At 42.2% G+C, this 25,743-nt stretch overlaps 1 protein-coding gene across 2 annotated transcripts in view; it reads right to left on the reverse strand.

Moving 5' to 3' along the window:
* The window catches only part of AK4 (adenylate kinase 4), a 96,246-nt gene that overhangs the window by 48,246 nt on the left and 22,257 nt on the right, over window positions 1-25,743 (reverse strand). The gene's annotated exons all lie outside the window — the stretch shown is intronic.

A 25,743-nucleotide genomic window follows, 5' to 3' on the forward strand; every position in this document is an offset into this window, starting at 1 on the left:
ACTGAATGAACCAGTGAATATGTTTATAACTTTTATGGTTTCTGTCTGAAAAATTACAGGTTTGAATCGTATGTTTTCCAGGAGTAGGGAAAACCTTCCTCTCAAACTAATTATGACAATACTTTGGTAAAATTATACATTATAAACAAAACAATTGTATTTTCTATCTGACTCCTCCAGAAATTGGAAACTCTTGGGTTTCCAGTAAGTTTATCAAATGAGTTAGAAAGGTTAACCCACTAACAGGTACAAAAATCTCAAGGAATTTTGGAGACCTTAAAAAGGGAAGAATTCACCTAGATTTGTTAGGCAAAATCTGTGATAAGCCTTTGGTGTGAGTTTCCCAGTCCTGTTTCATTTTAGAAATTCAGTCTGAGACTCTACAAATGTTTCAGCAAAATAAAAAGTCTATGATCAATTATGGTTATATAAATCATCAGACCAAAATTAGTGAGAACAGGCCTATTTTGCAAATAAACTAGCCTTAATTTGGTTATATTTGATAAAAATGAGGGTAATTTTATGGAGAAAAAGATGTTTCAATAAATGTTAAATCCCAGTTTGTTAATGGAGGTCTGCATCTAATAAGACTCATTTCTTGGACAGTTCTTTGCTGTTATGTGATATTAATGTAAAATTTAATTGAATTCTTAAAGAACACCCTAAATTTGTTTCTGAAGCTTATCTCAGCAATCTATCTTTGGATGAAGATCTGATACTGCCTCATGACCTGCAACCAGGACTGGAAAAAGACATAATTTAAGGACTATATCCAATGTTGATAGAAGGACTTTTTATCAGGTACTCTTAACTAGCTCATGCAAAATAAAACTGAAGGGAAATTAACTCTTAGATTAATTCCCACTTCCAAAGGCCCCTACACTGGATTGTCTATAGAGAAGACAGCTGAACTGATCTCACCTTAAAATGATGCTCAAACAGAGGAGAAACTACACTATACCAGGATGAGAAGACAATGACATCAGAGGTAGACAGCTTGCCCAAGATGCTGGACCTGATTCGTATGATCATTTATAATACTTTCTTGACTTCTTAGACCTTTACATACAAATCAAATGCTTTTCTATCATAGACCTGATACTATGCTAGTTTTAGAAATCAGTCCAGTTGTTGGGTTTGTGGCCAATTACCTGTGTCTAGTTCTGAGTTATCTTGGTAAATTTCTCTACTACAAGACTCTAACTGGTTGGCCCTGAGAAAATTTACTTAAAAAAAAATTATAGTCATATTCAGGTCATTGTGATATTACTAGATGGGATCCCCTCACTGGGCCAATTAATAATGCCTGCTCTACTCTGGCCATAAATTTGAGCTTTCTTCTATTGCTCAAGTTCAGTCAGAGCAACAAGCAAAGTTTCAGCAAAGGAGGAAAAAATCTCCCACAATTATGGGATGGATTTATATAGATAACACTGGGCTATGGTAATTTAGGTTTAAAGTCTCCTCTATGTTGGGAACAATTAAATCATACTAAGGATAATCAGTCTAGTAGCACTAGAAAACTGGGCTATGTGCCTTATAGACAGTGCCAATATATAATTTCTCTGGAAGATAAAGGTTCTACAGAGTAGAAAAGTCAGATGACCTGGGATATACTGAGCTACATCTAATGGAAGCTCGTAAGTCTTACTTGTGACTTTACTAATACTGCTGGCTATGTTATTTGTACTTCACCTGTTTTACAAAATTGCTGTTTCTTACACTGCCAAATGTGTGTTTGAGGCCTCTGATAGAATAATATATACTCCATATGAGATTGATGATGATAACAGTGTAACTCTAGATATGGGAAGAAGCAACAACAGGAAATGTTTTCCTGGACCAAGAGGCTAGTAAGACAGGTGGTCCAGAGAATTTTGGATACTGTTGTATGGCCTAGTCCAGTAACAGCACATTGAGTGGCCTGTCTACAAAATCTTTGCCAAACCTGAGAATGGAAAGCACCATGGGATAGAATGGTCATGAAATGCCCTCCTCAAAATCATGGTCAAGTTTATGAGCAAAAATGGGCTCTGCAAACTGAAAACTGACACTTTCCACCTATGTCTACAAAGATTAAATCATGGTCACTGCAACTGCTGACCTTCAACTCTCCTGAAAGGAGTTCAGGGTGAAAATTAGGAATGAGGTACTCTGTGCTCTGGGAAAACCGACAGAACAGGCCTTCAGATAGTTAGATCTTTTCAGGAGAATATTTTATGAGTTCCAATTCTTGCATCTTCTCATACCTAGAGAAACACTGACGTCATTAATGGTGACATCTGCTTTGGCTATTAAGGAAAATGTTACAATTAAAAGTCAAAAGAGAGTAGCTGGTTCAGATATCCTGGGAAATAACTAGGTGATGTTATGGGTGTACTTTCAGACTAGACCTTGTATTGCTAAACACTTGAGTTTTCTGAGTTGTGTCAGGCTTGGATGCCACCATTCTCAAAACAATGTCTGCTGGAAGCTAGTAACTGCAAGCTTAGTTTTTTATAAAACTAGGTAACTGGCTGCCTGGCTACAAGTCTCCCCAAAGTGCCAGGTCCAGACTGGGTTTCAGGCCTATTCTTCTAAAAAGAAATGAGATTTATTTTGTCTATTAAAATTCCAATTTATCACTCCTCCAACTACTTCTAATTGGGTCTGTTACACCAAAATGGCAGACCAAGGGATTGAGATTTTAATCATACAAGACTCAGATCTAGAACTTGGAGCTCAGGAATATTTCCCATTCAGTGTCAATTCTCCAAGCTGAGGCAGTCCTATGCCCCATTTTGACAGGAAGTTATCACAGTCATAGTTGGCTAGTTCCCTAAATTAAAACTGAGCAGAACTCTGTGGGGCTCTGGAGTACAGATCTGTTCTGTGTTCTCCATTTCTTGTCTGTAGGATATAGGCTTTGTTCAGCCTCCTTGACCTTCCCTGTGTTCCAAAGTGTGGATTCAAACAATTGCTAATCAGGGAAGGGAGGGGATACAGAAACAGAGGAGAAACAATCAAATGGTTGTACAGCCTCCAGAGAGGGTCCAGGTTCCTACTCAAAGAAATATGCATAACAATGTCTTTGAGTTCTACTACAAAACTGGAGCCCCTATCCAGGTGGAGGATGGTACCTTCAGACTAAACACAAGATTCCTGGAGCACAGCTCTGTTGCATCATCATCAACCAATCAAAAAAAAAAAAAAAAAGTCACAAACCCTGCAGCCCTCACCCTAAATGTTTCCTCCTGTTTCTGGGGACCAGTAATGACCATCCTGTTAGGTCTCCTGTTTGGCCCCTGTCTATTTCATTTCTGAGATGGGCCAACAGTTTCAAATTAAATTGCTGTTATTACAAGTGTGAATGCTGGTTTCAGGCAAAAAATACCTTGAATTAGATCAGGTAAAGAGAGACTTCTGCTCTGCTAGGCAGGCCTATGCCCATGCACAGCAGGAATAAGTTACAGAAGAAAGACCTCCGCCCCAATTCCCAAGAAGAATCTTGAGTATGAAGTCTCTCAGCGGGGAGTTGTTAGGGGAAGCACACTGATTGAAACCACCCACCCTGGCCAGGCACCATAGTAACCATTTGCATACGTTGTTTTATGGCAGGAGGTCCTGTAAGGAATAGGGAGCTAATAAGCCACCACCAACCAGAAGAGTTCGGGAAAGATCAAAAGGAGACACGACATGTCTGACCACCTCCCAGAATCCTTCTCTCTGGTGTCCATCTTGACTGAACAAGGCGTGCACCACCAGGAAAGACTGAGTCAGAATGATTGGCTAAAGACAACCTGGAAACTAATCCCATTACCATCAAACCCAAGACTGCGAGCCCTGTGACAGAGCTGTTCTCCTGGGTTCCCTTACCCTACTGCTCTCCACCCGGGTACCTTCCCCAGTAAAATCTCTTGCTTTGTCAGCACATGTGTCTCCTCGGACAATTCATTTCTGAGTGTTAGACAAGAGTCCTGGAAGGGGGTCCCCTTTCCTGCAACAACAACACTGATTAAGGCCACATTTGGAAAAACTGTCTTAAGAAAGGGAAAGATTAATTGTCAGAATAAAAAATGGTATGTATTACAAAATTATCTATGTATGTGCACAGACATATATCACCATCCTCAATGTTAAATGTATTATAACAATGTTCCACTCTTTTAAAATATAAAATTTGTGGCAATGCAGCTAAAAAACCTATTTCATTTAATTACTATTAAATATAAATTAAAACAGATATGGCCTTGGTTACCTTGAGAAATATATTTTTTCAATTTCTGATCAAATCAGACAACAAATACATTTTCAGAATTTAATGTTATCAAGTTGTATGGGACTTCCCAGGTGGCTCAGTGGTAAAGAATCTGCTTGCCAGTTCAGGAGATGCAGGAGACAGAGGTTTGATCCCTGGGTCAGGAAGATCCCTGGAGCAGAAAACAGCAACCCACTCCAATATTCTTGCCTGGAAAACTCCATGGAAAGAGGAGTCTGGTGAATTACAGTCCATGAGGTCACAACAAGTTGGACATGACTGAGTGACTGAGCACACATGTATTAGGTTATATATTTAAGATAATATATAAATAAATATATTAAAATATATTAAATGAATAAATGTATATTAATATAAAATTTTTTAATAAAAAATTTTAAAAATTTAAGATATCACAGAACTTAGTGTACTTATTAAATTGGTCACTTCTTCAAAATTCATGCTTCCAAGATATGGAAGAATTTTTATTGGCTTCAATTCTTTCACATTAAAGTTGTCCATATTCACATGGGTCATTGTATTCAGGGCAGCAAATATGGAAAATACTGTCCACCGCTAAAAGGGGGATTTTGGACACACATTGTGAATTATCTTAATTAAAAAGAAAATATCTTAGTCTAAATAACTAGGAGAGTTACTAAGAAAATAACATTTCTTTAGAAAAACTATAGAAACACACACACAGATTTGTAGTCAGCACAAAATCCATTCTATAGCCACCCTAAATATTCACGACTGCCAGCTCAAACATTCCAGAGACTAAATGATTTCCAAAAAGAAACAAATGCATAAAGATCCAAAATGTGGAAGAAAGATTTCTGAGATAGGGGAGGGGATGGTAAACACTGTTCACTAAGGGAAAATTGGAGAATATGGAATGTAGCTGATTTTGTGGGCTTAAATACTCTGAATCCACTTAATATTCACTCAGTCCATATTTATTCAGAATCTACTACGTACCAGGCTCTGTACCAACTTCAGAGGAGGCCTGTACCACAGCTTAGAACCTAAACACTGGGATCAGGTCCTAGCCCCCGCAAAGTGTTCAACAGCAAAATTTCATGGAATTTTACACTGTCAGGCAAAAAAAAAATTAGTCAGCAATCACTTTGGGCTTCCCTGGTGGCTCAGTGGTAAAGAATCTGCCTGCCAATGCAGGAGACGCAGGTTCAATCACTGGGTCAGGAAGATCCCTTGGAGAAGGAAATGGCAACCCAAACCAGTATTCTTGCCTGGGAAATCCCATGGACAGAGGAGCCTGAAGGGCTACAGTCCATGGGGTCGCAAGAGTTGGACAAAACTCAGTGACTAAACAACAACTACTGCTACATGCCAGGTACCACGCAAGCACAAGAGTTACAAACATGAGACCACCTCGAAGAATGAGAGGAGAGGGACAGACTCGTGAACAAATATAACTATTGAAAACTGTATTCAAGTGGAAAACTGCACAGACTGAAAAATCAACAATTCTTCTTGATTCCATGAGAGACGGGAGGACACCAGGCAAACCACTGTCCCCAAGGATAGAGAGACAGTTGGGTAAATGCATGGGGCCACAGCTTAACTGGACACAAACTCACAGCCAGTGCCAGGAAGGAAAACGTGAACTGTAATTGAAAAGCTGCTGAAGGCTCTATGTGGACAAAAACTCAGGGAGGTCCCAATCAGGGGGAACCCCATAATATTATGAGATTTTCCTCCAGACGCTCTACCTGGTTGCCACAATAAGTATCACAGAAAAATCCCCCAGGCTTCTGGCAGGGTGAGGGGAAAGGGAACCATTTAAAAATAACCAGAGCACTTGGTTCTTCTTAAAAATTCCAAGCACGTGGAAGTGAAAGGGTGTGGTTTCACCAAAGGAGGATGCTACATTTAACCTTAAATCTCACTTTGGAAAATAAACAGTTTCGAACACAAGGCTCATAATTATACTAATAAAATTCCAAATTATCATCTTGCCCTGGTTGCAAATCTCAAACCGATTTTATTCCCCTTTACAGAAAGGCTTCAAAAGATAGGATTTAATATTCAGCTCAGTTGGGTCCGACTCTTCGTGACCCTATGAATCGCACCATGCCAGCCTCCCTATCCATCATCAACTCCCAGAGTCTACCCAAACCCATGTCCATCGAGTCGGTGATGCTATCCAGCCATCTCATCCTCTGTTGTCCCCTTCTCCTCCTGCCCCCAATCCTTCCTAGCATTAGGGTCTTTTTCAATGAGTCACTTCTTTGCATAAGGTGGCCAAGGTATTGGAGTTTCAGCGTCAACATCCGTTCTTCCAATGAACACCCAGGACGGATCTCCTTTAAAATGGACTGGATGGATCTTCTTGCAGTCCAAGGGACTCTCAAGAGTCTTCTCCAACACCACAGTTCAAAAGCATCAATTCTTCGGTGCTCATCTTTCTTCACTGTGCAACTCTCACATCCATACATGACTACTAGAAAAACCATAGCCTTGACTAAACGGACCTTTGTTGGCAAAGTAATGTCTCTGCTTTTCAATATACTATCTAGGTTGGTCATAACATTTCTTTCAAGGAGTAACGTCTTTTAATTTCATGGCTGCAATCACCATCTGCAGTGATTTTGGAGCCCAGAAAAATGAAGTCAGACACTGTTTCCACTGTTTCCCCATCTAATTCCCATGAAGTGATGGGACCAGATGCCATGATCTTTGTTTTCTGAATGTTGAGTTTTAGCCAACTTTTTCATTCTCCTTCTTCACTTTCATCAAGAGGCTTTTTAGTTCGTCTTCACTTTCTGCCATAGGGGTGGTGTCATCTGCATATCTGAAGTTATTGATATTTCTCCCAGCAATCTTGATTCCAGCTTGTGCTTCTTCCAGCCCCGCGTTTCTCATGATGTACTCTGCATACAAGTTAAATAAGCAGGGTGACAATATACAGCCTTGACGTACTCCTTTTCCTATTTGGAACCAGTCTGTTGTTCTATGTCCAGTTCTAACCGTTGCTTCCTGACCTGTATAAAGGTTTCTCAAGAGGCAGGTCAGGTGGTCTGGTATTCCCATCTCTTTCAGATTTTTCCAGTTTACTGTGATCCACACAGTCAAAGGCTTTGGCATAGTCAATAAAGCAGAAATAGATGTTTTTCTGGAACTCTCTTGCTTTTTCCATGATCCAGCAGATGTTGGCAATTTGATCTCTGGTTCCTCTGCCTTTTCTAAAACCAGCTTGAACATCAGGAAGTTCACAGTTCACGTATTGCGGAAGCCTGGCTTGGAGAATTTTCAGCATTACTTTACTAGCGTGTGAGATGAATGCAACTGTGCAGTAGTTTGAGCATTCTTTGGCATTGCCTTTCTTTGGGATTGGAACGAAAACTGACCTTTTCCAGTCCTGTGGCCACTGCTGAGTTTTCCAAATTTGCTGGCATATTGAGTGCAGCACTTTCACAGCATCATCTTTCAGGATTTGGAATAGCTCAACTGGAATTCCATCACCTCCACTAGCTTTGTTCGTAGTGATGCTTTCTAAGGCCCACTTGACTTCACATTCCAGGATGTCTGGCTCTAGGTCAGTGATCACACCATGGTGATTATCTGGGTCGTGAAGATCTTTTTTGTACAGTTCTTCTGTGTATTCTTGCCATCTCTTCTTAATAGCTTCTGCTTCTGTTAGGTCCATACCATTTCTGTCCTTTATTAAGCCCATCTTTGCATGAAAAGTTCCCTTGGTATCTCTAATTTTCTTGAAGAGATCTCTAGTCTTTCCCATTCTGTTGTTTTCCTCTATTTCTTGGCATTGATCGCTGAGGAAGGCTTTCTTATCTCTCCTTACTATTCTTTGGAACTCTGCATTCAGATGTTTATATCTTGCCTTTTCTCCTTTGCTTTTCGCTTCTCTTCTTTTCACAGCTATTTGTAAGGCCTCCCCAGACAGCCATTTTGCTTTTTTGCATTTCTTTTCCATGGGGATGGTCTTGATCCCTGTCTCCTGTCCAATGTCACAAACCTCCGTCCATAGTTCATCAGGCACTCTGTCTATTAGATCTAGTCCCTTAAATCTATTTCTCACTTCCACTATATAATCATAAGGGATTTGATTTAGGTCATAACTGAATGGTCTAGTAGTTTTCCCTACTTTCTTCAATTTAAGTCTGAATTTGGCAATAAGGAGTTCATGATTTGAGCCACAGTCAGCTCCCGATCTTGTTTTTGTTGACTGTATAGAGCTTCTACATCTTTGGCTGTAAAGAATATAATCAATCTGATTTCAGTGTTGACCATCTGGTGATGTCCATGTGTTGAGTCTTCTCTTATGTTGTTGGAAGACGGTGTTTGCTATGACCAGTGCGTTCTCTTGGCAAAGCTCTATTAGCCTTTGCTCTGCTTCATTCTGTATTCCAAGGCCAAATTTGCCTGTTACTCCAGGTGTTTCTTGACTTCCTACTTTTGCATTCCAGTCCCCCATAATGAAAAGTACATCTTTTTTGGGTGTTAGTTCTAAAAGGTCTTGTAGGTCTTCATAGAACCGTTCAGCTTCTTCAGCATTACTGGTTGGGGCATAGGCTTGCATTACAATGATATTGAATAGCTTCCTCCTAACACTAAGCTCCTCCACATCCCACCATCTCATGACACTGTTTTCTACCCTACAGCTGGATTGGTACAAATTGTACATCTGAGTACATCACATCCCTGTTAAATACACTCCAGGGCTTCCCTGGTGGCTTAGTGGATGAGACTCCACCTGCCAGTGCAGGGGACACAAGTTTTCATCACTGATCCGCGAAGAGTCCACATGCTCTGGACAGCGAAGCCCGAGTACCTGTGCCCTAGAGCCCAGGAGCCACAACTATGGAGCCCGAGTGCTGCAACTACTGAACCCACTTGCCCTAGAACTCACGCTCCACACAAGAGAAGTCAACACAATGAGAAGCCTGAGCACCTCAACGAAGAGTAGCCCTTGCTCACCGCAGGCAGAGAAAAGCCCTTGCAAATGAATGAAAACCCAGAGCAATCAAAAATAAAAAAAAATCTTTAAATGTGTGGGGAAGTAAAAAAAAACCAAAACACTTCAAAGGGATTCTACTGCAGTGGCTTTCAAGTGCCTCCAAGATCTGGCCCCTGCCTGCCTCAGTGGCCTCGAAGACTTTCTCCCATCACCCACATGTGGCCATCCCACATCATCTGTACTCTCCAGTCCCAGGTCCTGTCTCCAAAACAAGCTAGGCCCCCAGTACATGGTCCCATGGCAACCTGTCCTCCCTCCTTACAGCACTCATCACATCTGCATTTTATTTCTCATGTCAGTCCTCCCCAGCATACAACAGAGGATCGTGTCTGTCTGGTACACCACTGTCTCTAATGCCCCAGGAACAGCACCTGATACAAAGCAAATGTTTGATACACACTTGAAGACCAACCAGTCCCTCCAACTCTTTTCAGTCCCTAGAGGATCAGGGCTAACTGCACCTTTCATAATAGGTGTAGCTACTTCTGACAGAACCAGACAGATGTGTAAACACTTCAACCACTAATCTGTAAGCTAGATTATGAATTTACATTGGGATATAGCTTTCCCAGCTAGGACTCCCACATTCAGCTCCCACATGTTGCAAAGAGATGTCAAAAACAAACTACATGGAAGTTGTAACAAGTGAAGTTCACTGACCTTGCTATTACAATTCATTCAGAAATTTTACTGAGCAACTAGTCTGTGCTAGGCATGGCTCATTTCACTACATGTCAGGGAAACAATGAAAGGACCATTGTTTGTTATAGGAGCCACAAGGACCACAAGTTGTTATAGGTCACTGATGGTTTGGTCAGGGATCAAGTTGACAACTTGGCCTACTTGAAAACAAAATCAAGTTATAAGAATAGTCTCCTGTATTTCACTGGCATGACCAAGAGATAAAAATATTTTTTGTTGTTCTAAAATCTGCCCATTTATATAAAAGTCTAAAACATTAAATTACACTGTATTATTCAAAGTATTATGGACGGACCCATGTGTGTGTGAGTTAGTCGCCAAATCGTGTCTGACTCTTTGCAAATCCATGGACTGTAGCCCACCAGGCTCCTCTGTCCATGAGATTTCCCTGGCAAGAATACTGGACTGGGTTGCCATTTCCTTCTCCAAGGGATCTTCCTGCCCAGGGATCAAACCCTAGTCTCCCACATTGCAGGCAGATTCTTTACTGCCTGAGCCACCAGGGAAGCCCCACTGAGAGACCCTGCAGCTTGTAATTAATTATCCTCTTATTTTGTCATACACTTTTACCATAGATGTGTTGAGGGGCCCATACAACTATGGCAAACGTGTATGGGAAAGCAAAAGGATAACTACAAGAGGCAGGGTAGCAGCTGGGGTCATAGAGAAAGAACATAGAGGGGCTTCCAAGGTACTTGTGACGTTTTATGTCTTAGGTTGAGTGGTGGATACACAGTTGTTATCCTTTACATCATACACACCGTGTTTATCTTCCTTTTGTCTGACTGCCTATAAAGCGATGGCAAACTGAATACAGAAGACAGAGCTACACAAATGTCCACAAAGCAGCAAATTGCCAAGATGCCTGGCTAAATCACCAGAAACACGTAACAATTCCATGTTCTCTTCATTGTTCAAGTTAGAAAACAGTGAAAGAAAAAAAAAGAAAACAGTGAAAGAGACCACTGTAAAAGAGCTTGATACCCCCTTAAGGATGCCTAAAGTAGGATAAACCATTGCCCCCTCTCAGTATCATCCCTTCACAGTGATCCCTCAGGACATCACTGAGAAGGCCAACTTTCTCTGTCTCTCGCTCTCCCATACACAAACACTACAGTTCAGTTCAGTTGCTCAGTCGTGTCTGATTCTTTGCGACTCCATGAAATACAGCACGCCAGGCCTCCCTGTCCATCACCAACTGCAAGAGTTTACCCAAACTCTTGCCCATTGAGTCAGTGATGCCATCCAACCATCTCATCCTCTGTCGTCCCCTTCCCCTCCTGCCCTCAATCTTTCCCAGCATCAGGGTCTTTTCAAATGAGTCAGCTCCTCGCATCAGGTGGCCAAAGTATTGGAGTTTCAGCCTCAGCATTAGTCCTTCCAATGAACACCAGGGACGGATCTCCTTTAGGATGGACTGGTTGGATCTCCTTGCAGGCCAAGGGACTCTCAAGAGTCTGCAACACCACAGTTCAAAAGCATCAATTCTTCTGCACTCAGCTTTCCTTATATTCCAACTCTCACATCCATACATGACTACTAGAAAAACCATAGCCTTACGGATCTTAGTTGACAAAGTAATGTCTCTGCTTTTTAATATACTGTCTAGGTTGGTCATAACTTTCCTTCCAAGGAGTAAGTGTCTTTTCATTTCATGGCTGCAATCACCATCTGCAGTGAGTTTGGAGCCCCAAAAAAATAAAGTCTGACAATGTTTCCCCATCTATTTCCCATGAAGTAATGGGACCAGATGCCATGATCTTGGGTTTTTGAATGTTGAGCTTTAAGCCAACTTTTTCACTCTCCTCTTTCACTTTCATCAAGAGGCTCTTTAGTTCTTCTTCACTTTCTGCCATAAGGGTGGTATCATCTGTATATCTGAGGTTATTGATATTTCTCCCAGCAATCTTGACTCCAGCTAGTGCTTCATCCAGCCCAGCATTTCTCATGATATACTCTGCATATAAATTAAATAAACAGGGTGACAATATACAGCCTTGATGTACTCCTTTCCCAATTTGGAACCAGTCTGTTGTTCCATATCCAGTTCTAACTGTTGCTTCCTGACCTGCGTACAGGTTTCTCAAGAGGCAGGTCAGGGCACACTACAAGGAATATTCAAAAATGAACTATAGCTTTGTGATTCTGCATAGAAGTTCTTAATCCCCTGCCCACTCACTTGGAAGAACATTTTGGTACTGAAGCGGTTACTTGGAAAAAATAAGATAAAGAAAAACTTTATTCTATGAACTGTTAATCCTTGATACCACGTTGATAAACTTCTCCTAATAGTAAAATAAGTTTTTAAAGAGAAAAAAGTTTGGTTAAGAAATTGATATCAAAGGCTGAGGAGGCAGAAATTACGGGAGAAACTTCTGAATTTAAGAAACTTAGGCACTTAAACGACTCATTTCAGATGTCCAGGATCCATCTGTCAAGTGGCCTTGCTCAAAGCCAGGCTTTCCCTCCCTTCACACCAAAAAGACTAAATCACTCCCTGACACCTGCTATTTGTGGCTGTGAAGGCAATTCTGAACCTAATGTCACAGTCAAGAACACGTACTTTAAAACTAGACTGCCTCGGTTCACATTCTGGCACCCCACTTAAAGGTTTTACAACTTGGTCACTTTGTATGTTTGTACATCCACTTCTTCATCTATAAAATGGAAATATTACCACATAGGAATGTGCTAAAAATTGTATGTGATTAATATGTATGTATAAAGGACTTGGAAGAATGCCACTTTGCAAATTCCATTCAAGGACACAGAGATAATCAATATATGTTCCTACATGCCAGGTGTCATCCTAAGCAGTTTATACACATGAACCCATTTAATCCTCACAAATATCTATGAGGTCAATGCTAGTATTTCCCCCATTTTGCAAACAAGTATGAGTCTCAGTGAATTCCGGGAGTTGGTGATGGACAGGGAGGCCTGGTGTGCTGCGATTCATGGGGTCGCAAAGAGTCAGACACGACTGAGCAACTGATCTAATCTGATCTGATCTGAAACTGAAATACAGAAAGAGTAAGTAATTCTCCGAAAGTAACTCAGCTAATAATAAGTAACAGAGCCAGGACTCAAACTCAAGTAGCCTCCATTTCCTTAACCACTTTACTACACTGTCTCTCAGCGTTTGAGAGCATTTCCTTGAATAATGGCACTTTGGATGTTAGAGTTCATTCTCCTGGAAGGGTGAAGCAAATCCCTAACAAAAGGGACAGGAGCATGCATTTCTGTCATATACGCATGCATGCTAAGTCACTTCAGTCTTGTCTGACTCTTTGAGACCCTATGGACTGTAGCCTGCCAGTTCCTCTATCCATGGGATTCTCCAGGCAAGAGTACTGAAGTTGGTTGCCATGCCCTCCTCCAGGGGATCTTCCTGACCCAGGGATCAAACCCATGCCTCTTATGTCCCCTGCATTAGGCAGGCAGGTTCCTCACCACTAGCGGCACCTGGGAAGCGTGTGTGTGTGTGTCTGTGTGTGTGTGTGTGTCTGTGTGTGTGTGTGTGTGTCTGTGTGTGTCTGTGTGTGTGTAGGATATACATACCTTAATGGTGATTGTATGCCCTGTGGGAAATACATGTCTTCAACTAAATAAAAACTTACAGCAACTATTTCTGTGCAGCTATTTCCTACCAAGCTCTTAAGCACACTGCAACCCTATACCTCCAAACTCTCCACATGGCCCCTTCTCTCCTCTGATCCATGTCTACACAACTCTCAGAGAGGCTTTCCAAAAAAAAAAGAAAACATAGTTGGCACAAGTCGCTTCTTTCTCAAACACCAAGAATGCATTCCCTGGCCTACAGGATGATGTGGAAACTCCTCAGGATGGCAATCAAAATCTTTCTGATCCACCTGGAACTATTCCTCAACCCTGACCTCCCACACAGATCCTTCCCTCAACGTCTTCCCTCAAGCAGTCCACAGACTCAGTGGGGGAAAGGGCGAGACCGGAGAGAAAGACAGTGCTGACAGGCATGTGCCTGAGACACACAGGGACACACAGGTGGCCACCGCCCTCTGACCTTAGGTCCCAGAACACGTGCCTCCCTAGAACTGAGCTTTGAAGGGCTGACAGAGGTTGCCTGAAGAGTCACCTTTCAAGGACTTCATGTACCAGCACCTCACAGCCATGTACTTCCTACTCCCTTCAAAGGAATAATGCTCTCTGCTGTCCTCCACCAGCACCTGGGCTGAAGCTTGTACATGATGTGTCTTCAGACATTAGGCAAAAAGACATTGCCTTTGGAAGATGCCCATTTCTCAAAGCTGACTCAGCTGTAAGCCAGGGAACACAGCTCGGTGGACAGAACCCAAGCTGGACTGTAAGCCCACCCCCAACACTCCCCAGCCAAGCACCCTCCCGCTCCCTATGCAGTTTCACAGCCTGTACCACTATATGCGGTTGCACATCTACCTACACGTCAATCATTGTGCTCATTGGAGGCTGCTCAGAAATCCTCCACACCAGATTATAAGCCCCTTGAGGCCACACATTACGGGATTCCCAGGTAGCTCAGTAGTAAACAATCTGCCTGGCAATGCAGGAGACACAGGTTCAATCCTTGGGTCGGGAAGATACCCTGGAGGAGGAAATGGTAACCCACTCCAGTATTCTCACCTGGAAATATGTCATGGGCAGAGGAGCTTGGCAGGTTACAGTCCACAGGATCGCAGAGTTGGACAACACTTAGGGACTTAACAACAGCAAGAGCCACTCTACTTGAGATCAAGAGCTACCCTATCTTTAAAATCTCCATCCTTCTACCACTAAGGTCCTACAGATTAGATGAACTTTATTATCACTGCTGCTGCTAAGTCACTTCAGTCGTGTCCAACTCTGTGCAACCCCATAGACGGCAGGCCACCAGGCTCCCCCGTCCCTGGGATTCTCCAGGCAAGAACACTGGAGTGGGTTGCCATTTCCTTCTCCAATGCGTGAAAGTGAAATCGCTCAGTCGTGTCCGACTCTTAGCGACCCCATGGACTGCAGCCCACCAGGCTCCTCTGTCCATGGGATATTCCAGGCAAGAGTACTGGAGTGGGGTGCCATCGCCTTCTCCGTTATTATCACTACACCCACAATATCTTATATCTATCATATTGTTCAGCAGTCCTGATAAAGTCAACACTTTAAGGCAATTAAGGTTTAGAAAGACCTTCTTAATCATAGTAAGAATTATGTAGAGAAATATTTCCTTTAAATATTATCTTTTCTAATTCTTTGGCAAGCCTTGAATAATTGAATAAGATAAATTACTGGATTAGTAAGCAAACCATTATAAATGGACACAGTGTAGTTTGTTAATGGGTCTCACGATGATTGCTTCAGTCTATTCAGGCTGGTGCAGAAAGATCATCACCACAGGTTGTCTTTGGATCCCAAACGAGCTCTTCACAACAAAGGATCTGTTCCTGCAAGTGGATGCCTGCCCCTCCCGAAGCCACCTGACATTCTCCAACACCCACAAGAGGTGCATGAGTCACCTCTTAAAGATTCTGAGAGTGCAACTCCAAAATATCTAACAGAATAAGCGGAGAGTTTAGTGTTAAGGAAACAACTTATCATTTCCAAACTAACACGCAGGTGCTTGCTTGGAAGTCACCCCAAATCAGAGTTTGTACTAGGCTCCACTATCAAAAACCTGCTGCCTCTCTGAGCTATCTCCTCTTCTGGGTGTCTATGTGTCACAAGTTAGGTTCTACCCAATGGTTTCCTGATAAATCACAAGATATTAGGAATTGTAAAGCAAGACTAAATAAGACCAGAGGAAATTGCCTGGTGGTTCGGTGGTTAGGACTCCACACTTTGATTGCTGAGGCCTCAGGTTCAATCCCTGGTCAGGGAACTAAGATCGCACAAGCAACACAGCATAACCTATTTAATGTAAGACAATGCAAATTTTGAAACTATGAAGACTTTATTCTATCCACTCTTTGTTCCTTTGGACATCATCAGACTAAGTTCCCCCTGGGATCAAATCACTGACCACATCTCTCCTAACTTCACACAAAGCACTGCTGTCTTCCAAACCTTTCCTCTGCTATTTAGTCTCAGGATAAAATGTTTAGCTCATCATGGGGTCATTACTGGGGCCTCCCCGGTGGCTCAGCAATAAGAATCTGCCTACAAAGAGGAAGCCGCAGGAGACATGGGTTCAGTCCCTGGGTCGGGAAGATCTCCTGGAGAGGGCATGGCAACCCACTCCAGTATTCTTGCCTGAAGAATCTCATGGACAGAGGAACCTGGCAGGCTGCAACTTAGCACAGCACAAGGTCATTATATTATTGGTGTTTTAACCAAAGGAAATTGTGGTGAAAATTATTTGACTAAATATTTGAAAATTACTTGTGATTTATATGATCAATCACTACTCTCAAGGTTAAAAGGAGGTTAATAGCAAAAAAAATTATTTCTTCTTTTTAGATTTGAACCCAAATATAAAGTACAAATGTTTCTCTTTACCACTAATTCTGAGATTAAAATGAAAGAATTTATAGTGTGATTTCTTTTTTTCTATTGAGCTCTAACTTACATAACATTAGTTTCTGGTCTACAACATAATGATTTGATATTTGTATATATTGAGAAATGATTGCCACAATAAACCCAGTTAACATCTGTCAACATGCATAGTCACAAACTCTTTTCTTATGAAGAGAATATTTAAGATCCATTCTCATTAGTGTGTACACACATAAATATTTCTATATTCAAAATAGAAAACCAGGGACGTCCCTGGCAGTCCAGTGGTTAAGACTCTGTGTTCTCAATGCAGGGGGCATGGGTTCAATCCCTGGCTGGTAACTAAAATTCCACATGCTGCAAAACATGACCCAAAAAAAAAAGAAGATAAAACAGAAATCCAATAAACAAATGAATTACTTTTGAGGGGGAAAAAAAATCTATTCTCTTGGCAATTTTCAAATACATAATAAAATATTTTAAATATAACCACCACACTATATGTGCATCCCAAGGGCTCTCATACTTTAGTTTGAACTTTTTGATAGGCTAAACCCCCACCTCTGGCAATCACCAATCTGTTCTCTGTATCTATGAGCTCAAGGTTTTTTTGTTTTGTTTGTTTCTTAGATTCCACATTTAAATGAGATCATTCAGTTGATTTATTACTAATATCTATAGTTTTAATCAAGAGACAATATATCCTTTTAAAAACACAGAACTGGCTTCATAATGAAGCAAAGAGCCAACATGATGCAATGAATTACGACAAGAGTGGGAAGCTGGAGTCTTGACTCTCTTAAGTTTGCCTTCAAGTCACTGCCCATGGCCTGAACACATCAATGTCCTTCACTGATTGCAGCCTCAAGTTTTCTCATTTGCATGAGGGAGGTGAACTCTTCTCTGTAATCTCAGAGGCAGAATTTCAATTTTGTATACCTCAGTTCAGCTCATTCGCTCAGTCGTGTCCAACTCTTTGCAACCCCAAGGACGGCAGCACGCCAAGCTTCCCTGTCCATCACCAACTACAGGTGGCCAAAGTATTGGAGCTTCAGCGTCAATCCTTCCAGTGAATGTTCAGAGTTGATTTCCCTTAGGATTGACTGGATTGATCTCCTTGCAGTCCAAGGGACTCTCAGGAGTCTTCTCCAACACCACAGTTCAAAAGCATCAATTCTTCTGTGCTCAGCTTTCTTTCTCTATGGTCCAACTCTCACATCCACATACATGACTACGGGAAAAACCGTAGCTTTGACTAGACAGACCTCTGTCTGCAAAGTAATGTCTCTGCTTGTTAATATGCTGTCTAGGTTGGTCATAGCTTTTCTTCCAAGGAGCAAGTATCTTAATTTCATGGCTGCAATCACCATCTGCAGTGATTTTGGAGCCCAAAAAAATAAAGTCTGCCACTGTTTCCATTATTTCCCAATCTATTTGCCATGAAGTGGTGGGACTGGATGCCATAATCTCCGTTTTTTGAATGTTGAGTTTTAAACCAGCTTTTTCACTCTCCTCTTTCACTTTTATCAAGGGGCTCTTTAGTTCCTCTTCGCTTTCTGCCATAAAGGTGGTGTCATCAGCATATCTGAGGTTGATATTTCTCCCAGCAATCTTGATTCCAGCTTGTGCTTCATGCAGCCCAGCACTTTGCATGATGTACTCTGCATATAAGTTAAACAAGAACGGTGACAATATACAGCCTTTACGTACTCCTTTCCCAATTTGGAAGCAGTCCATTGTTCCATGTCAGGTTCTAACTATTGCTTCTTGACCTGCATACAGATTCAGGAGACAGGTAAGATGGTCTGGTATTATCTCTTTAAGAATTTTCCAGTTTGTTGTGATCCACACAGTCAAAGGCTTTAGCGTAGTCAGTGAAGCAGAATTAGATGTTTTTCTCGAACTCTCTTGCTTTTCTATGATCCAATGGATGTTGTCAATTTGATCTCTGGTTCCTCTGCCTTTTCTAAATCCAGTTTGAACATCTGGTAGTTCTGGGTTCATGTACTGTTGAGGCCTGGCTTAGAGAATTTTGAGCATTACTTGGCTAGCATGTGAGATGAGTGCAGGTATAAGTATTCCTGGCTTTTGACTTGGGCTTTCAGGCTACTTAGCACATCTGAAACCACAGCAGGATCCTTTCACCCACCTAGACTCTACTTTTGAAGTGAGGACAGGTGAGATGAAGGAGAGTCTCCCTGCCTTCACGCACCGCTAAGGTGTTGACCACTATACCCATTCTATGACAAGTGGGGTCTGGACCAGAACTCAGGCCTGATCCATGTGCCTGGGAATAAGGGCAAATGCTTTGTTAGGCCTCTTTTCTTTTTACCTCTCTAGCCAGACTGGATATTTACATTCACTTAGTCTAATTTTGTACCCTAGGTCCAGAAATGTGTTGGCAATGGGTGTGTTTTCTATAATAGTCAAGATAAAAATATGCATGGACAAAAGCCACGACTTTGAGTAGGGGAGGGGCTCGCATAACTGAGAAAGAAGGTGATCGAATGTCTAAGCACAAAGAATATCCTTAAGCTTTCTCATCCCATCAGCAGATTAATTATGTGACCCCCCACATACCAATTCAAAGAATAAAACTACACAGTGACTTCATTTTAAGACTTTTAAATAAATCATGAAAGGAAAAAGACACTGTAAATTTCATTAAGCCAAAAAAATTTTGGAATATTTTCTTGGCCCAGAATAGGAACACATGCATTTAGAGACGCACCGTGAACATCTGGTGAAGGACCACATGCCGCCTTACATAAGCAGCAGGAGAAAAAGCAGACTGGGATGAAGGCAACAGAATCTGGGCAAGGGAACAAATGGGAAAAGGCAAGTAATCTGTGAGGTTTGCCAAAATCAAGGCTGAGTTTTAGACCCAGAGTGTTCAGCCATCTCCTCAAGTGCCGCAAGTCTGCCTTGGCATCCACGATACAGGCACTTCCAGCCCCAAGGAGCAGGATCATACATTATATCTCACAAGCTGTCTAGATGTTCCCTGCCTCCCTTGTGACCTGACCACAACCCAACTATTAGCTCCATGCAGAGGACAGAGGGGATTTTCACTTTTAAAGAAGATAAAAGGAATTCCTTCCCATTGCAGAAGGCCTGGATATGGATCTGGCTGTGCCAGGCACCTTGTCAGCTGCCTCTCTGTGCAGGATCTTGGCTGCAGATCTGCACAAGGGAAGCTGCTGTTTCCTCCAGAGCCATCTGCTCAAACAGGAGGGATTGCTACTGCTGCCCACGGTGGGGGTGGGGGGAAGGGTCCTCTCTCTCTCCCTCGTCTCCCTCCCTCTGCCATAGCTTTCTGGCAATACTCTGATGGAGAACTACTCCAAGAACACTGATGATGTGCACGTTCACCAGCCTCCCAGGGCTGGTAGCAGACAGTCCTGCAAACAAAGGAAAAGAAAATGAGGGAAACAGCTGATGGCACCTCTCTTTCCCTCTAGGGCTCCCAGTGGGGTATATGGTCCACTGAGAAGGCAGATATGCCATCATCCTTTAACACCAGCAGGGACAACAATAATAATAATACCAGAGGGCAACCATATAAAAAACAGTACAGAGGTTCTGCAAAAAATCAAAAATAGAATCACCTGGGACTTCCCTGGGTGGTCCAGTGGTAGAGAATCCATCTGCTAATGCAGGGGACACAGGTTCGAAACCTGGTCTGGGAAGATTCTACATGCCACAGAGCAGCTAATTCCACGCTCCACAACAAGAGAAGCCAAGACAAGGAGAAACCCACACACCACAACTATAGAGTAGCCCCCACTTTCCCAAGCAGAGAAAGCCAGTGCTCAGCAATGAAGACTCAGCACAGCCAAAAATAAATAAATAAAAGAAAAGAAAAGAATTACCATATGATCCAGCAATTCCACTCAGGGTATTTATCCAAAGAAAATGAAAACACCAACTTGAAAAGATTTATGTAGCTTTTCGTACACTGTGGGACTTCCCAGTGGGCTTGGTGGTAAAGAATCTGCCTGCCAATGCAAGAGACACAAGATATGCGGGTTTGATCCCTTGGTTGAGAAGGTCCCCTGGAGAAGGAAATAGCAACCCACACCCAGTATTCTTGCCTGAAAAATGCCATGGACAGAGAAGGCTGTCAGGCTACAGTCCATGGGGTTGCGAAAAAAGTAGGAGATGACGCAGCAACTAGACACCAACAATCTTCACTGCAGTTCAACAGCCAAGATATGGAAACAACCTAAATGTCCATCAGTAGATGAACGGATAAAGAAAATGTGGGTGATACATATACATACACACACACACACACACACACACACACACACACAGAATATTACTAAGCCATTAAAAAGAATGAAATACTGGGACTTCCTGGCAGTCCAGTGGCTAAGACACCATGCTACCAATTCAGGGGACCCAGGTTCAATCCCTGGTCAGGGAACTAGATCCCGTATGCTCCAACTAAGTGTTCACATGCTGCAACTAAAGATCCTGCATGCTACAAAGAAGACAGAAGATCCCTGCTGCAACTCAAACTTGCTGCAGCCAGATAAATAAATATTTTTTTCAAATAAACTGAGTCTAATCTTAAACAAAGAGCGATTAGAGAATGGTCAGAACTGTAGGTGGTGGAGTGAAGCGCTGTGTACCCACTGAGCAGGTGATGGGAATTTAAAAGTGAAAGTCGCCGAGTCGTGTCTGACTCTTTATGACCCCATGAACTATACAGCCCATGGAATTCTCTAGGCCAGAATACCGGAGTGGGTAGCCTTTCCCTTCTCCAGCGGATCTTCTCAACCCAGGGATTGAACTGGGGTCTCCTGAATTGCAGGTGGATTCTTTACCAACTGAGCTATCAAGGGCACAGGATGGGAACCTGAGTCCTCCAAATTCAACAGATAATGCTGGAGTACTGGTCAAGTGCCACAGACTGTTCCCCAGTGTCACCCAGCACCCTGACTGTGACAGCGTGTCACAGTCACCCCCAGGTCACCATCGCAATGACTCAACGCTAACGACCAGGATTTGCGGTTTGCAAATCTGTTTAGAGCTTAGTCTGAACTTGCCCAAAAGCAGAAGTAATCAAGAGAAGAAAGCATTGGATTTCATCCTCTGGCTCTAGAAGTCTTACCTCACTAACTAATTTGAAAACGAGCTGATAAATTACCCAACGGGAAACATTAAACTTTGCACATTAAAGCAAGGGATGGCTTTCAGGCTAAGATAATTATTCCCAGAGTTGCCTCTATTTCAAGAAGAGTTCCTGGATATCTGAGGATGTCCCCCTTATAAATCAAAGTGCCACTAATATACTAGTGATTTCAACCTCTACACTTATTCTACACTCAAGTCTCTACATCTTTTTCTGCTAGATATGCATATACATGAGATTTGAATGCTCCACCAGATATACAATGTTACACTCAGTTTTAAACTTTCTCACTTTTCCCACCTGCTAAATGAAAGAAGGAAAACAAAGCAGACATGTATAGTTTAGCAGCTGCCACAGCGGTTCTCTAAAAACTGGTACAAAGAAGGTGACATACACTCAAGACAAGAATTTCCCATTCTTTTTTTCTTTTTCTAACCCTAAGCCAAAAAACACCTGGAGTCTCTATAAGTGATCAAATTCATGCAGTAGATCCACCTTGCCATGGCAAGGCAGCATTGTCTGGCAGCAGTCAACAAAATGAAGTTATGTTTTTAATTCATTCTACTACAACAATTGGATTCCACCTTTTTGGAATCTAAAACCAAAATGATAAAACCTGCAGGTAAATTTAAACCTAATGAAAGCCAATGACAACTGCTATGGTGGTTACTAGTTTATTTAGCTTTACATATTGTATGCAAAGCATCAACAACATCCCGTTTCCGTGACTTTTTCTGAGGGGGGTACACGAGGTCTCCATTGCTGTGCACGGGCTTTCTCTAGTTGCAGCAGGTGGCACTACTACTCGGGCTTCTCACTTCACTGGCTTCTCTTGTTGCAGAGCATGGGCTCAAGGGCACTTGGGCACAGTAGTTGAGGCATGTGGCATCTTCCCAGACCAGGGATCAAACCTATGTCCCCTACATAGGCAGGCAGATTCTTAACCACTGGACCACCTTTTAAGAAGAACTACGTCTCTTACTTTGTCCGGAAAGCAACACTGGATGAATCTGCAGAAGAAAGGAATGAAGGAAAGAGGAAAAGACCACTGCAACAGAGTAGTACCCTAACAATTTGCCTTGCCGGGGTGACACCTGGACTTTCGAGAAGAAAGCTTTAAAACATCAGATTCTGTAGTTTTTTTTTTTTTGCCTTTCACTGGTCATTAACTATGAAAAAGATTTCCATGCTTATAATCAGGTCTGTATAACTAAAGGCAAACTGGAGAAGAACCAGAATTAAAGAAAGATTCTATGATCATAATTTAACTTCTAGAAACACCACTTCCTAATCCCCAGTGTGGTCTGGCTTCTGTCACTTAGAATATCTCTTGCCAACTAACAGTAGTTCCAGCTCTGGCTCAGCCACCATCTGTGTCCATCTTTCACAATCCCCACCATCGAGGAGAAGCAATGTTGCAGTGCTATTTGGTTTGGCTAGATTCTTCTAGACATAAGCTCAGTACATGCATTTTTAATTCTCTAGCTGTGAACTTTAGCAGTATTTGAAACACAACGTTTCAAAACCTAAAGCTGACCTTGATAAGATTTGGACTGGCACTCTGAGATAACCTAACAGAAACATCTATGCTGGGCAAAGAAATCCTTACATGAGGCTTTTAGAACGCATTTCCTTCACAAGACTAACATCCCCGTGATAATTACAAACAACACACAACACATCTGTCTGCAACCGGAGTGAGATTAGTGAGGCACTCACTTTGGGCCAAAAATTGGAGAGGATATAAAAGAAAACAAGCTCTAGTAACCAGGATAAATAATATTTTTAAATATTATCCAATGTTTTAAAATATCAAAATTAAGGCTATGGATTTAAAAGATATTCACAACTTAAAAGTTAAGAGAATTTTTAGTATTTCAAGTCTAGGAGACAGCATCTCAAGTAACCCTGGAGAACCACTAAGGAGGTGAGGGGAGGAGCCAGGTAGAGTTTTAAAACAAAGGGCAGGTAGTTTGAACATCAAATGATTATCATTGATTAAAGAAAACCAGATATCCCAAGTTAAGGAATTTTGCACTTTCCTATGTATAGAAAAATACAAAAGTCCTGGCTCACTGAAATCATTCCTTTGATATGAAGGAATCTATCTGGGGCCTATATCCTGTGTTGTCCCATCCTGAGTTTCTTCAGTGCTCAACATAAGGAGCAGCTACAGTCTGATGGCTGCTAGATGGCAGGTATTCTCTTCTTCCTGGTTCCACAGGGCTCACCAGCTCACCATCCGTGGTGTCTGCAATTGCTGATGACTGTGACATCCTTTGTTTACTGATAATGGCAGGAAATATTTCACTTCTCAAGGCAAAAAAATCCATGATGAAGAATTATAAAAATTTTAAATAAAGACAGGATCCAATCCTGCACTTGTACAACTCACTGTTACTCACTTCACCCCAACCTCAGTCCTTTCAGATTTGGTCTCTATTTAAAACGTTGGTATTTTGGCACTTCCCTGGTAGCTCAATGGTGAAGAATTTGCCTGCCAATACGGGGGTCACAGGTTCAGTCCCTGATCCAGGAGGATCCCACATGACAAGGAGCAACTGGGCCCATGCAACACAACTATTGAGCCTGGGCTCCAGAGCCTGGAAGCCACAACTGCTGAGCCCACGTGCTGAAACTCCTGAAGGCCATGAGCCCTAGAGCCCACGCTCTGCAAGAGGAGCCACTACCGTGAGAAGCCTGAGCACCGCAACTGGAGAGTGGCCCCCTGCTCGCAGCAACTAAAGAAAGCCCACATGCAGCAACGAAGACCCAGCACCAGCCATTAATAAATAAAAACAGATCTTTAAAACAATAATTTTTAAAATGTTGACATTTGGCTTATTTTACTCCATTAAACTATTTATCTTGATGACTGATTTTTTTGGCAGCCCTTTAAATTTTTTACTTAAGGAGGGTGCCTTGCTCGCTCTTTTAAACTTAGCCTCAGCCCTGCCAAAACATATTAACTTATTTCACACAAGGAAACTTGATGAGGCAGCTCTATCATGACTCTCATTTATAAATGAATAAACACAAAAAGGTTAGCCATTGATGCTTTGCCCAAATTCCTACAGTTCATGGCCAAGTCAGACTCCAAACCCAGCTATGTGGGTCATAGCACAAACTCTTATTAAAGGCAACTCTCAGAGCTTTCCATCACTAAAGTATCTGGCATGGGTGAAACTGATCAGGATCCTGTGGGGCCCCGCTGGACACAAAGTCTTTCTGGGTCCACTATTTCTTTTATTTATTAATTTGGTTAGTTGCAGCACACAGGATCTTTGATCTTCATTGCATCCTGTGGGATCTTTAGTTGCAGCATGTGGGATCTAGTTCCCTGACCAGGGATCAAACCTGGGCACCCTGCATTGGGAGCTCAGAATCTTAGCCACTAAACCCCCAGTGAAAGTGAAAGTCGCTGAGTCATGTCCAACTCTTTCTGACCCCATGAACTATACAGTCCATGGAATTCTCCAGGCCAGAATACTGGAGTGGGTAGCCTTTCCCTTTTCCAGGGGATCTTACCAACCCAGGGATTGAACCCAGGTCTCCTGCGTTGCAGGCAGATTATTTACCAGCTGAGCCACAAGGGAAGCCCAGTGAAGTCACCTCCATTTCTTATTTAAAGGATAAAGGCTTCAGCCTCCTTCCTAAACCTTCCCAGAGATCTAAAGGGCAGATTCAAACAGCTACCAATCAGGGAAATAAGGGATGCAGAAACAAAGGAGGAAGAAACAAGAAACAGTACAGTGATTAAAGCAGCATCCTGGTTCCTCCTCAAGGGAATACATAAGAGTATGTTTGAGTTCTTCTGTAGGAACTAAGACTCCACTCAGGGAGGGGGTGGTAATTTTGGAGCACCACTCTGTTACCTCACCACCAATAAATCAGAAGAAAAGTCACACATCCTGTAACCCTCACCCCAAATTTTATCTATAGAAACTCTTCCTCAAAAGCCATCAGGGAGTTCACGGGGTTTTGAGCATAAGCCACTGGTCTCCTTGCTTGACCCTGCAATAAAACTTTGCTACAAGCTCTGATTTTTCAATTGATTTGGTCTCATCTCGCCTTTGGTAACCTAAGTTGCTACAATTCTGGGTTTCATAAAATAATATGTAGGAAACAATCCAAATAAGCTATAATTAATGACAATCTGGGTAAATTCAGTCATGAGTT

Source organism: Bos indicus x Bos taurus, chromosome 3 (assembly GCF_003369695.1).
Source record: "Bos indicus x Bos taurus breed Angus x Brahman F1 hybrid chromosome 3, Bos_hybrid_MaternalHap_v2.0, whole genome shotgun sequence".
Taxonomy (NCBI): Eukaryota; Metazoa; Chordata; class Mammalia; order Artiodactyla; family Bovidae; genus Bos; species Bos indicus x Bos taurus.